Raw genomic sequence first — 14,637 nt, 5'->3', positions numbered from 1 at the left:
GTATTTGTATACTCATACTCACGTACTGAGCATATTTTGGTCACGTCCATGTTTCTGTGTTTCTTGGACACCCAATTTCGACGGGGCAGATGCAGGTAGTTCACTCAGAGATTTGGTATTAGGCGGTGACCAAGTCAGGATTGCAGGGTTAGCCGCTAGGTTGTATTTCATTTGTATTAAGTCAATTCGATTGGGTTATAATATTTGGATTTATTTACTAGTTGTATTCTTCCGGTTCAGTATTTTAGTTTAATTCTGCAGTTACTCTGATTTTGCGTTTAAATGCATGATTAAACTTCCGATTAGTAGGTGATCACGGAGCGGGTCACTAAATTTATGGTATCAGAGCATGCAATAAGATTCTTTGGGACATAGTATTGATACTTGGGCTATCCTTGTAGTTTAAGAGTGGATTCGATGACGATAGCAGCGACAAGAGTTGGGATAGCAAAGCATCTAGGATTTCCCGAGATCGTCATCACCAAGATTTGCATCAGAGACTCTCCTTATGTGGATTCCAGAAAGATTGAGCTGGAAGGGATGATCCCGTTTTGAACTTCAGGTATTTCAAAGGATTGGTCAAAGCACATGAGAGTTTGTATTCCCTCCATCTTTTACCAAGGAAGGTATCCCTGAAGATCCTCCAAAAGTAGTTGGAGACATTGTCATGAAGATCTTGCCTCATCTACCCGATAAGGAACCCCACAATATTAGAAAGATCCTTTGGATTTAATAAGATCTTTTAGATCTTGTGAGGAAAAGAGTCCGACATCAGTCTATGTGGACTTTTGACTGGAAACGGACGGAAACCCCACGTTCAAGATCAATAGACGAAATGCAAGATTTCCGCAATTAGTCAGATTGTAAGATTTGTATTAAGATTGATGTAATAGGTATTTCTGTTGTAAGCATTTGAATCATCTGTATTAATGATTCCAGATCATTGATGTATCATTTAATATTATTGCACATATTTTGGGTGTAATTTGACTTGGGTTTAGACTAATTTTTTCTATTAATTAGAATTTTAATAAGAATTGTACAGAACTTGGATTAGTGGTTCAAATATTGTGATTTCTGGATATTTTCTTGATAGTATTCAGTTGATCAGATATTCAACTATAGTGGTTTGGGGAATATTTGTATGATCGATTTTGAGTAATACATGTTTCCAGATGCTTAGTTCTAGGTGTTATCCCTAGAAAGTTTTAATAAGTCATTGACTTTGAAATTTGTGCCAGGAATGATGTGTTTTCATCAGAAGCATGATTAATACTAGTTTATTGTATGATTTTATTATAGGAAGTTTTCCCTAGACCAGTTGAGTGGAATTTACCTTATTAGGTTATTGTCAAGTTATGATGGGTTTCATCGGAGCACAATGATGAATTATACCAAGTACTATGGACTGTGAGAATTGATAACTAGACAGAAAGGGAGCGCGACCCTATGACATTATTACTCTAGAAACCTTTTGTGTTTCAGGGGGAAGATGTGTTTGGGGGAGGCTACCTTAGTCTAGTGATTTTGCAACAGTCACAGAAGTGTTTAATTATTTAACATTTGGATTTTTTTAAGAAATAGTTTGATACCAGGTTTAATATCAAAGGAATTAGTATCTTATCGTCTAACTTCGTCAGAGATACATATTTTGATTTTATGTTGTCAGAATAGTCTGGGAAATGATATTCCTCGACGATTGATCGTTCCAAATAGATAGATTTTGCATTTGTTATGGGGATTTAACTAGATGTATAGATCTAGTATGTGGATAGATTAATACAAGTGATCATTTAGATTATCGTCTGACTTTGTCAGAAATATGGAATGAAGTATTCTTGTGATAAATTTTCCAAGGTAGTAGATGATTCTTTGATTAGAATTAATCCAGGACTCAGTACGTGATTTAGTGTTCATTCCTGATTAGACAGGAACAAATTTGGTAGTAGATCCAGATTGGTTCAGGATTGGTGCTAGTGATTACTATTGGTTATTGTCTGACTATGTAAGAATTAGGTTTAACGAACTCGGTATTGGAAATTCTGTGATTCCAAGTGTTTTTGGATTAGATGACTTGTTGAGAAGATGTAACATAGAGATCGGAGTTTGTTGATCAGCAGCGTAAAGTTTTAGTGATCAAGAACCATGAAATGGTTGCTTTAATTGATTGATCTTTCTGGCTAAGTGTGATTCAACAATTGATCAATACCAGTAGATAATACCATTTAGTATGACGAGCATCGAATTGTAGTTCGGTAATGGGATATTGTGAATCCTGAGGTAAATTGGGATAGTTCTGTAATCCTATCATGTTTATGGACTTAGCCAGATGATGATACCTCAAAAGGATATTTAGATTCACATGGATTGTTGACATTCATAATTTCTAAAACAATGGTAATCTATCATAAATTATTATACCAAAGATTTCAGAATTTTCTTCTAACTAAGGAGAATAGTTGAGATTCAACTCTTGTTCATATAACAATGTTAACCCTGGTTTGCTATAGTGTTGGAATCTGTCAGCAATAAGATGAACGGATCAGTATGGTCAAGACTTTTGGATCAAACAGTTTGAAGTTATTTTACCATGGATATGGTTCAGTCAAGAAATGTTTTTGTATAGATTTGTTATGATTATAGATAATTGGAATCCAGTAATGGTTAAGGTAAGTATTCCTTATTAGGTAAAAGCTGACTTGATTTTGTACCTAGCTTGGCAGTAAAGGTTGTTAACTCAATGATCTAAAACTAGACTGAATAATTGTTACGAGTTTATCTTAAGAGTGTTAGTTTCAAGGAATAATATATTAGACATGGTACTTAGGAATCTCTACAGTCATTTTGAGATTATCATCGACAGGTTTTGATCTAGTAGGATAGAATCAAGTGATTATACATGGGAAAAGGACAGTAGCTGAGACTTATAGTTTTTGGGTTTGGCGGGATTATTGTCATTGATTTTACCGTGGTGTCTTTTGGATACGTTAGATCATTAGTAATACTGGATAGATAGAGGCAATTCGAGCAGGATTATAAGACTTTACAATTATCGAGTAACTCGGTTTGTGTTTCTCAGGACCAGTTAGTTAGGATTCGATGAAGGTTTATTTCTGTCAGTGAGATGATAATCAACATCATTGATTTGCATTTTGGTAATGTAATAATTTAATCCAAATTATTAGTACCTAGAGTGATATTAATCAAACTGAGTGTCCAACAGGTTGGAAATTTTGTTCTCAAGTATTAACTTAAATGTTCCTGGAAGGCATGTATTGTGGATAATAACGTTGTTACAATACTAGAAAATGGCAGAGATTTGGCTATTTTCGTATTAGTAGTATCATTTCGGGTATAAAGATTTAGCCTTTAACGATAAGGGAAATTTTAAGTTTCTCTTCTGGAATTGATTGAATTGAATTTTGGTATGGCTTTTCAATATATTGTAGACAGTGTCAATTGTGATTTGACATGGGGAATACAGTAATTAGTGACAGAATAGATTAGTAATACAATGGAGTTGTATCGAGTATATCTACGAGATGTAGTTAGTTATTGGAAGAAAAATTATTAGCTCAAAGATATTCGTGCAAGCCAGTGCTAATTTCCCAGTATGAGGGAATAACTAGTGAGTAGTTTAAAGAAACTACCCGTATTATCTAAAGATGTTGCTAAGAGACTATGTTTAGCCATAGTTGGAAAAGAATGGATGAGATTGTACCATTGTGATTATTTATGTATGGATTAGATATCAGAGGAATCTCAAATAGCAAGATAACAACTATTGTGATAAATTGACAGTGCTTGGAGATCTGTTACGATTTCAGGAAAAACACTTAATGAGTTGTCAGTGATATTTGGTAAGATTCTTGTGAATTTTCATATTTTTCTTGTTAGTTCGATGTAACTTCAGTATGATTTATTGGGATTCAGGAATGACTCAAATTTTGAGTATCTGCTAGATATTGGAATTATTAGACTGTCATTTGAATTCAGTCGGATGATTAGAAGATTGTATGATTGAATTTTGTGGCTTGGCCAACAGTGTTTGTAATTCTTATCATAGAAAAATGATAAGATCTGGTAACAAATTTTGGAATATAGTTAGGTTCCAGACATATTGTATTCAATTTCAGTAACAGAGTAAAAATAGATTTTACTATTGAGGATTAAGATCATTTCCTTTGGTTTTAGTTCAATGACAGTACCGAGGCACTAAGGAAGCCACTTGGGAATTAGAAAGCCACATGCGCTCAGATAATCCCGAGCTGTTTTTATTGTACTTTTGTTTCTAGTACTGTATCTTGTAAAATATTCAGTTGTAATAAAAGGATGTTTTTTTCAGTTTTGATTTTTCATTTACTTAAGAGTTAATTTCGAGGACGAAATCTTTTAAGTAAAGGAGAATGTACTAGACCAGTCTCATTTTACAAGATGAAGTGATTAAAATGATTAAGAATGGATTAAGGGCTTAATTTGGATTAAAAACATAGTTTTGTAAATTTTGTCACAGGCGAGTTCGGAAGGTCCGAACGAGATCAAAAGATCCAAAGTGATCGGAACAAGCGATGCAATTCGGAAGCTGAGGGTAAGTTCGGAACCATCGAACGTGATATCGGAACTTCCGATCGAGTTAGGCCATGCGCACTTGTGATGTGTAGTTAACGTTTGAACACGTAGCTGCATGCATGGGATCGAAACTTCCGAAGTTTAGATCGAAGCTTCATATCGAGGCCGTTTGGAACGTGGCCAGCATGCAGAGATCCAAAAGTCCGATCTGGGGTTCGGAACTTCCGATCTTCGCCTATAAATATGAGGTCCGAGAGCCTCATTTCTTTCCAATTTACAAGTCTTACCTCTCATATTATGGTGTTTCTTGGGGATTTTTCTAGCCTATAGCTGAGGGCTGGGCGATAAAGAGACGCTGCCAGAGTCGTAGCGGAGTTGTGCCCAAGAGTTGGGGCCTTCAATATCAGCGGGCTGACGACGGACGCAGGTATAGTATGAGACCTTTAGAATAATAATTAGGAGTATCTATTAGCTTAGTTAAGGCTTTTAGATGATGTTTAGTGATGTATTAGTATTTTGGAATGTAGAGATGGATTGTAGATGTCTGCACATCTAAGACTATTATTGAGGTACGAAAGTACTGTTCAAGATACTCTGACCGAGTATGCATGTATTATGTGTTGCATTATTTATATGACATGATTTTATCTGCATATATTATGACACGATATTATGCTTCATGCATTATCATATTGAGCTTTTATCCTTGAAATAGCCTGTATTAGGGTGGTTACCCTAATGTGTTAGTAAATGGTTGGACACGTGTACTCGTGATCAGTTTATCGGTATCCATAGTAGGGTGGGTGAGCCACCTCCTAGTGCGACGGCACAGAGTGCTACATACCTTGGTGCCGAGTCTGTTGAGAAATATTCTTGACCTTGAGTCTTGGTAATCCATACACTTGCATTCATGCTCATATAGTATTTGTATACTCATACTCTCGTATTGAGCGCGTAGTTCGGTCACGTCCGTTTTTCTGTATTTCTTGGACACCCCATTTAGATGGGGCAGATGCAAGTAGTTTACTCAAATATTTGAGATTAGGCGGTGACCAAGACAGGATTGCAGGGTTAGCCGCTAGGTTGTATTTCATTTGTATTAAGTCAATTCGATTGAGTTGTATTATTTGGATTTATTTACTAGCTGTATTCTGTCGGTTCAATATTTTAGTTTAATTCTGCAGTTACTCTGATTTTTCTTAATTAATTTTAAATACATGCTTAAGCTTTTGATTAGTATGTGATCACGGAGCGGATCACTACAACTTGACCTATATCTACAATAATAATAATAATTTTGACATAAAATATAATATTTTTCTTTGTCAAATAAGGACCCGTCTCACGAAATTAATTCGTGAGACCGTCTAATAAAAGTTTTTGTGATGTATATATATATGTATATATTAGTACTCTTGTTAAAAGAATGAGTAACACTCCTGTGAGATGGTCTCATCCGTGAGACGGGTCATCCCTACCCATAATTATAATAATAAGTAATACTTTTGGCATAAAATGTAATAATTTTTACTAGATAATTCATATAAGAGACCCGTTTAAAAAAAATTACATTTGAGACCGTCTCAAAGGAGTTTTTGTCTAAAAGAATATATCGATTAAATTTGGAAAAATTAATAATCGAATTCAAAGTTTTCTGATTTTTATCCCAAATATACAGGTCTTAAGTCAACAATGATCATGTCGTTGAAGTGATTTTATATAAAGAATCTACATATTAGACATCATCTTTTTGTTTACTAAAATTATCCTTATGTGATATAGATATTAATGTTTTGTTTTCTTTTGGTTTTCTTTTTTTTAAATTTTGTCGTTTCAAATTGTGTTTAGTCCCTCGATAATTTTTACTATTATGATATTACTCTTATTTAAATATAATAAAATTAATTACTAAAATATTATAAAAGCACGCTGGGCATGCATCAATGCACTAGTATTGAATAAAGAATAAAATGTTTCATCTATTGTTATAAAAAAAATATGGGTATTTTAAGTGTTATAAAAAAAATAGATCACGCGATTATTTTATATCTATTATTTTCAATTTTAATAACATAATAATATCGATATAGATTGAAACCCTCTTACTAATTAACTACGGTCTCAAACAACACACAAAAGTGGGGTTCTAAAGACGAAAAGATCGAGGTTAAATATTAAATTTTACGAGAATAATAAGTGTGTTTAATAGAAAATTATTACAAAATTTTTTTTAAATTTATATATATATAAATTAAATTATCTCACATCAAATATCGTTACAAAAATATGATAATAAATTTAAGATGTAATGACTGTCTCACGTACAGCTCAAAATTTTATATTGAGAAAATAAGATGTTCTGGTTTTTTCATGTTAAATAATTTTAGTTCCTCTAAAAAACAATCTAAAATCTTTAATATTTTATTTTAGTTAAGATTCTAAATATTTGCAGTATTCATACCAAAATTAATAAATTCACACATTTTTATTCATTCAAGTTGTTCGGATCAAATATTTGTCATTTAACCAAAAATATAGCTAATAGTAATTATATAACTCAAAAATTTTAATGCATACAACAACTCAAATATCATATATCAGTCGTACCTCGATCTAGACTTATAGCAAACCACGAGAATCTAATGACTAACATATAACTTCAGTTCTTATACCGATTATAAAATCAAATATTTTTCGTTTTTGGTTAAAAAAAATAATGATGCAATTAAAATCTTTAAAATCACACCATAGTTCAAGAGTCACGTATGGCCATGTTGACATGCTTTACTAACAAAGATAATTATTTTTCTTTTGCACGTCAACCACAACTTTGACTTCGTCTCAAATTACATTCCAAAATTTCTTTCTCAAAATGCTAATTTCCTATAATATCATTATTTTAAAAATGGGAAAATAGAGTAAAATAGAAACTCAAACACTAATATTTAATAGAAAAACCATCCTAAAATTCCACTTACAAAGTCATATATATTTTACTAACATTTAGTTAATATTGTTAGGATCAAAAATATGTGTAGCAATGAGAGGTAAATACACACTTAAAAATATTTTTAAAAACTTATCTTACAACTGAGCTGAGTGACCAACTCGATTGTCATAATTTTGCTTAACAAAAATTTGCTTGCGAGAACTGATCTAATCAAGAGAAAAAAAATTCACGTACTAAATTTGAATTGGTAGCTTAAGAAGAAAGAAAATAAGTAAAGTAAATGGCACAAGAGATTTTATGGAAGTTCGAAGTCAAAGTTTCTATATCTCCTCTTATTTGTTTCCATATTTCACTTGAAGAATTTGATTTGTACAATACTTTACACAAACTCAATCTCCCCTCTTCTGTTTCGCGAAATAAAGTTAAACGCATATCAAAACTGCATCACTAAACTGAAGTGGTTAATTAAACTGCTCTCGCACCTAAGTTACTATTAATTCAAATAGTTTACTTACCCATACTGATTAGTCAAGCAGTTAGCCGCACTAAACTGCTCAAGTTGCAGAATTGCTTATATTTCAGAAATACTTAGACTTGAAGTCAGCCTACCGATTTACCACTAAACTGCTCTCGTCAGTCAACTAAAGATTGCGCAGACAGTTTACTAACATTCCAGGAATATCCAGTCAGTCTACCTCAGCGGATAAAGCCTTTCCGTACACTGACACTCGGCAACTACCTCCACGCATTCAGATTGTACTATTGTGGCAGAGAATGATGATGTAGCAAAAACAAATAATACAATGGGAAAAGTTTAAAGATATCAAATAATATTTAAAATTATGACCATTGGCAACCAAACCTATAAATAGGAATCTCAGTCAGTTTTGGAAATCTCTATTAAGTCTTACACACGAACTCGCATTCTTTGAGTAGTCTAACAAAAATCTTTCAAAGTTCATCAAGCTAAACCGATCAAGAAATCGAAGCACACATTCACAAGTATCATCTTATCATTGAAGGATCAATTTGTGCACTTGTAATTGAGTTGTTACCACTCTGTATTAAATTCAGTTTAGGACCGTCTTAGATATTGTTGTTGCTGGGAGTTCTAAGATAGGCTACGTGATAAGTCCTAGTCTTGGAATGAGATTTTGCAAGGTGTTGTAAAATTCAAAGTCTTCTAGTATAAACCTTCCGATGAGGAAGAATGGGTGACTTAGAAGTTTTTAATTCTCCAAACATCCAGAAACATTCGAGCGTGTTCTTCATTTCAGTTTACTTAGCACTTTTGGTCTTGAATTCATTTTTCTTACTCAGTGTTCATAATCTATTTGTTGGCATATTCCGCACATTTCATTTGTTTGTCAACTTATATCGACAACCAAGAATGAAGGAATTCAATCGCCAACACGATTGTATTCTAACTTTTAAGTGATAAGAAATTTTTGTGGTGTATTCATCCTCCCTCTACATCCAAACCGATCCTATCAGAACGCATTGTACGCTTGATTGATGATTCAAAATTCAGAAGAGGCTCCAACTGCGTACTCTTAAAGTATTTATAGGAGAGAGTTTCCAATATTATAAAATCTAGTCGGTGCAAATATGTTCCAAGAATAGCCAAAATTTAAGCACAATGTGCCACATGTCTTTGTCTTCTTTCAAAAAATAGTACTGACTGAACGGGGCAATTGTAATGTAGCTAGATACGAAAATAACATCTTTATCCTCTTTGTATTTTCTCCAACATCCTAGATTGATCTTGAATTAATAGTGAGAGTTGTTCGGAGGACACACTTGATCTAGTCTGCATATATGAACTGGTCTGACACTTGAACTGGTCCGGTAATGAAGATTGTTCTGGGAAGGCCAGATTGGTTCCTATTTTAGAAAAAACATTAGTCAAATACAAATACTAATTTGATAAGAGATTTCTTATCATCTTAGTCTTGGTTAGATCAAATATTTAAGAATGATTTTGAAATTTATCGATTAAGTCCTTTGTTTTTATTCAACGTTCCCAACTGATCTGCTAAAAATAGATTGATCTTGTTCAAGCAGTTTTCTTTATATAATTGTCATCACCAAAATTAAGATACATATTACTTGATCAAATATGTATGCATCATATGCCAAAATCTATAAATATACATGGAATATGTAGCGACCCAACCCGGATCCACTACCTAATCAGAGTTAAGATCATAAATAAGCATGCATTAAAATAAATTGCTGCGGAAGACTTAAATAAAATCAGACTGGCAGAATACAACCGGTTAAACAAATTTGATTATACAACCCAATCGAATATATAAGCCTAAGGGCAAAACCTACAGCTAATCATGCTGCCTCCAAGGTCACTGGCCACTCCAATCTCCTGGTGCTCAGTACAGCACCTACAACTGCCCCGTCGAATCGGGTATCCAGATACACAGAAAATTCTGGACGTGAGCTCTAAGCTCAATACGAAAGCACGGGTAAAACATACAAATATGATGCATGCACATGACAGGGTATCCATATTTGGGATAACTGTATACAACTGCTCAGTAATGGCGCCTAGGGCATGAGTGGTACAACCTGGGGATCAAACTTTGCGTACACTCTCATTCCTACCGGACGTAGACCGTGTCCTACAGATGCTAGTGCCGGCCAACCCGCCGGTCGCGAGGCGCTCGACATCAATCGTCCGAACAGGCCTGAGCGGCCCTACATGACTCATCTCAAAAAATGGACAAGTACAATATGATATGCACATTCTGCATAATAATATGACACACAAATGCAACATATAAGCATGCAAAACCCGCTGGCTATCTCAGTCAGTACTTACGTACCTTACTACAGGCAGTCCTAGCAGTTCCACTCTAGGTTCCAAGCCTATCATCAACTCTATAATGCAAATACTCATGCATCATTCAATGAGCTCTAAAAGCCTTAATTAATCTATTGCATACTCCTAAATAATTTAAGGAGACTATAGCTATACCTGCATCCGTTGTCAGCCCACTGATGGCAATTGTGTCAAAACTTAGGTACAGCTCCGCTACGGCGTCGGGATTGCTCCGCTACTTCCGGATTCCCAATAGGACGCCTAGAATTTCCTAGATCTAAGTTAGAAGTCTAAGAAAAGAGAGAGAAGAGAGGAGGGGCGAGTTGCGAGTGAGCCTCGACACCTCTATTTATAGACGGCGAACGAAATGTCCGTTCGGGTTCGTTGCGTCTGTTTCATGATTGTTGCGTCCGATTGTCACATCACGTGCGTAAGCAATGATGTCACTTTGCTGACGTCATAGATGACATCAGCTGACCATAACGTTGCATTCGTTCCCCAATGTTGCTTCCGTTCTTGGTCACCCTTCGGGCCATTTCCGATCCTTCCAAGTCCATTTCTGAAGTCTGTTAATCCATCTGAAGTTTCCTTAAACATGTATTATTAAATCAAAACATGATCACATGAATAATTTACTCGTTAATCGCTAATTACTGATATGGGTCACTACATTCTCCCACCCCCCCCCCCTCCTTAAAAGATTTTGTCCTCGAAATTTAGGGTAGAACCTCGAGAACGTACTAGAGACACTTGCTCGAGTGTCTGGTCGAAATAGATTCCAACACACTCAGACTCTTGTCGAATTCCCTGTAAGCTCCGTTAATTCTGAACCGCATTAGTATTCTCCCAACTGAAGATTACTGCGCTACTTGTCGACAGTCGAACTTCCCTGGCACTAATGTATCACAACACTGATACACCTTCCATCCTGGCCACGATATCTCTGATCACGAAGGATACAAACGCCCGCCAGATCAAGATCATCGTCCCAAGGAAAATCTTAGACAGATAAAACCCACGTTGAATCCTAACTGGTTTGCGACCTTCGTCGAACACTAACAGATCTAACCATCCAATGGTTCCCAAATATTCTCGGTGCATAACACCTATAGTCAGGAAACACCAATCCCAACGCTGCTCTTGTCACAACATAACTCGAATCTCTCCTCAAGAGAATTCGATCGTCACAAGGTTATAATTCAACGTAACTGCTTCTCATGATTCCAAAACTGGTTCATTCTTTCCATGCTCCCCTGAAGCAACAACAAGCTTCTAAAACATTACTTAGGAAGTTAGATCACCAAGTCTAGTACTAATCACAGTTCATGTTTTCTTAGTATAAATTATCAATATTCTCTGATAAAAGCTATCATCATTTGACAACCATATCATAAGGTCTTCTCTTAACCATCGGTCTGCGATGCCATACGCCTACGCCGCAATGGCAATCATCGCATCTCTGATGATCTACATCATATCGCCCATAGGTTATTCACCCATGAATACCAATCGATGGACATCCTCCTGATAGTTATGCATACTTGTAATAACTATACACATACCAAGACTAAGGCAAGCTCCCACCAATATGCTCGACTGGGACATTTCACAGTGCACAGACATATGAAAAAGCTTTCTATTTCGTCTCGGAACTCGATAGTCATTGCACTTTAGTATTACTCATCATAGAGTCTCTGATGATACCATCATCACTCATCCCAACCTCCCAAGGTTGAACATAATGATCCTGGAAACTAAATCTCGACGGATTCTCAACAGTCAAAAAGTTCCTTTGCTGAACACATCAGCCTTAACACTGAAAGGACTAAATCATCGATACCCTAGTCACTCCGGGGAAATACTTACGCTCGAAGTAACTTGTCACACAAAACACATCCGACACTTGTCCATTACCGAAACGCAATGTTCCTGAAAAACAATCCTCAAGGATGCAGCTTGTTGACTGGAAAGAACGAATAATTTCCATCGCGATCTTGCGAATTCTTCAATCCAAAAGGCAAACCTCGTTGGTTACTAATTCGATCATCGACTATCTTAGTCATCTCAACAATATCATGCATCTCCTGATGGAAACTAGTGACACAACCTGCTAGATCTTGAAAACTAGATCCTAGCTAATGTCACATATCACGATCAGACAACTGATGTCTCCTTGCTAAAGTTCATTAGATTTTCCAACACTCGTTGGATTCAACATAAAGGTTCAACACAAGAACACTCCGTCGAAATGTTCGGTTGACACCCTTAATATCTTGTTAGTGGACAACTCTCACACGAAGCATAAATCTTGATCCCTTCCGTTACTTAATCCGAGTATGCGATTACTATCACTAAGAAATTGCTGGAATCAATAAAAGTTCATTCTTAGCATGAATGCACAATCCTGGGAAACCACCAACTCTCTTGCTTGTCTCCACTGGCAAGTTATTGCCTAACTTGACCATACAATTTCAACTGCAATTGTCCCCGATTACAGCAATCCCAAATTACCGACTGCTCTGAGATTGTACCAAGTACTCATCTCCTTAAGCACTACGCGAAAAAATACTATCCCAAGTATTTCTCGATTTGATATGTCCTAATCATTACTGATTGGACTCAACTAATCGATCTTGTCGGTTATACTGTGGCTCACACTTAGCTCAACAGTGAAACTCAAATCAAACTATTTACGTGGCTCGATCAATAGTCTTGACTTGGCTGCCACAACTCTATTACCCCCAACACTTGGAATGCCCAACTCGCTATGGTTCCAATACACTTATACCTGATACCCAGACAATAGCTATTAGTAGTCTATCGGCACAATCTCGCGCCTTACTACTGACAGCTATCTCATTCACTGGACTTAATCTACCTAACTTTCACAGAGTTAGCCAATAGCCATTAGTGGTCATTAGCACAAATCCTGTGCCACCTCAACACTACTAATTGCTGTCTTGTTCACCCAAGACGAACATCAAAACGAACTAAACCCAAGAATTGCTCGTGATCTATTAACCTAGACCATTTCCATCAAATGGTAAATCCTACGCTTAATTCTGAAAACATCAGAAAATACTTAGCGTAAATCACTGGACGTACTACCCTTGCATGGTTCATTCAGGATGAACTCCACGGCTTGTCAAGTCCAAAAATTACAGCTAATGAATCTCAAATATTCTCACAATTCCGGACACGCTCCTGATTATATCACTCGCTAAGATTGTGCAATAATTCAAGACTGAGGTAGCTTACCACGATGTCCCACCTGGAATCACCGCCAATTTTACACTTGCCTAAGTCACACTTCCCTTCATCTCTAATGATCCGATGAAGTCCTTAGCCCTTGATATACTCTACTACTGATGGAGTCAATCATCATGGATCAATTCTCCTATTCGAGTCAAAATCTTGAAACAACATCCCATCCAAGATATTGGATAACTCCTGTCACAAGGAAATCCTTAATCGTGACTCTGATGACAACCCCTAGCCATTGCTGGAAGAAATCCGTCTACCTACTAGATCGATCCATCTAGCAGTATTTCCTAGGTCAAAACCTATCTGCTCAAAGTACACACTCGTCAAGTAAATCCTTCCAAGACTGGTTCTCATAGCAGAACATTCAAACTAATATTTCTGACAAAACCCAGACGATATCTAAACATTGATATCAAACCTGATATCTACTCCAAGGTCATATCTCGTCGTGAGTGTTACCAAAACTCTAGACTGAGTAGCCTTCTCACCGCCATCCCCTGAAGCACAAAGGCTCCCAGGTACATCGACATAGGGTCGCGCCTCCTCATGTCAAATCATGGTCATAGTCCACAACTCTCGGAATATACTGGACCTGACATCCTGATGAAAACCCATCATCACGAAGTCTCAACCTACGAAGGTAATCATACTACTGTTCTAAGGAAACAACCTAGAACAAACTCATGCCCACTGATGGATCAACTCATCACTGACACTAACTTAGTCCACTGACTATCTAGGTTACCCTAGAAAAATGCTTAGACTAATCACAAGTCAAGCAGTTACAAATGGCTTACTCAAAACCCATGAGCTACAATAGTTGAACACTAATCAACTAAAACCAAGACAACCTTAGCAAAATCATGCAATCATTTATGAATTGCTGGACAAATAATACATGTATCATCGTTTCAAGTTTATGTACAATTTCTTTATTACAATCTCATGTAATACATACAGTATTCCAAATACAACGAAAATGTACAACCATTAACTTTAAATGATACAACCAAAGTAC

The sequence above is a fragment of the Henckelia pumila genome, chromosome 3 (assembly GCF_033568475.1).
Source record: "Henckelia pumila isolate YLH828 chromosome 3, ASM3356847v2, whole genome shotgun sequence".
NCBI lineage: Eukaryota > Viridiplantae > Streptophyta > Magnoliopsida > Lamiales > Gesneriaceae > Henckelia > Henckelia pumila.
The sequence above is the reverse complement of the archived record's forward strand: the minus strand, read 5'-3'. Positions refer to the sequence as shown.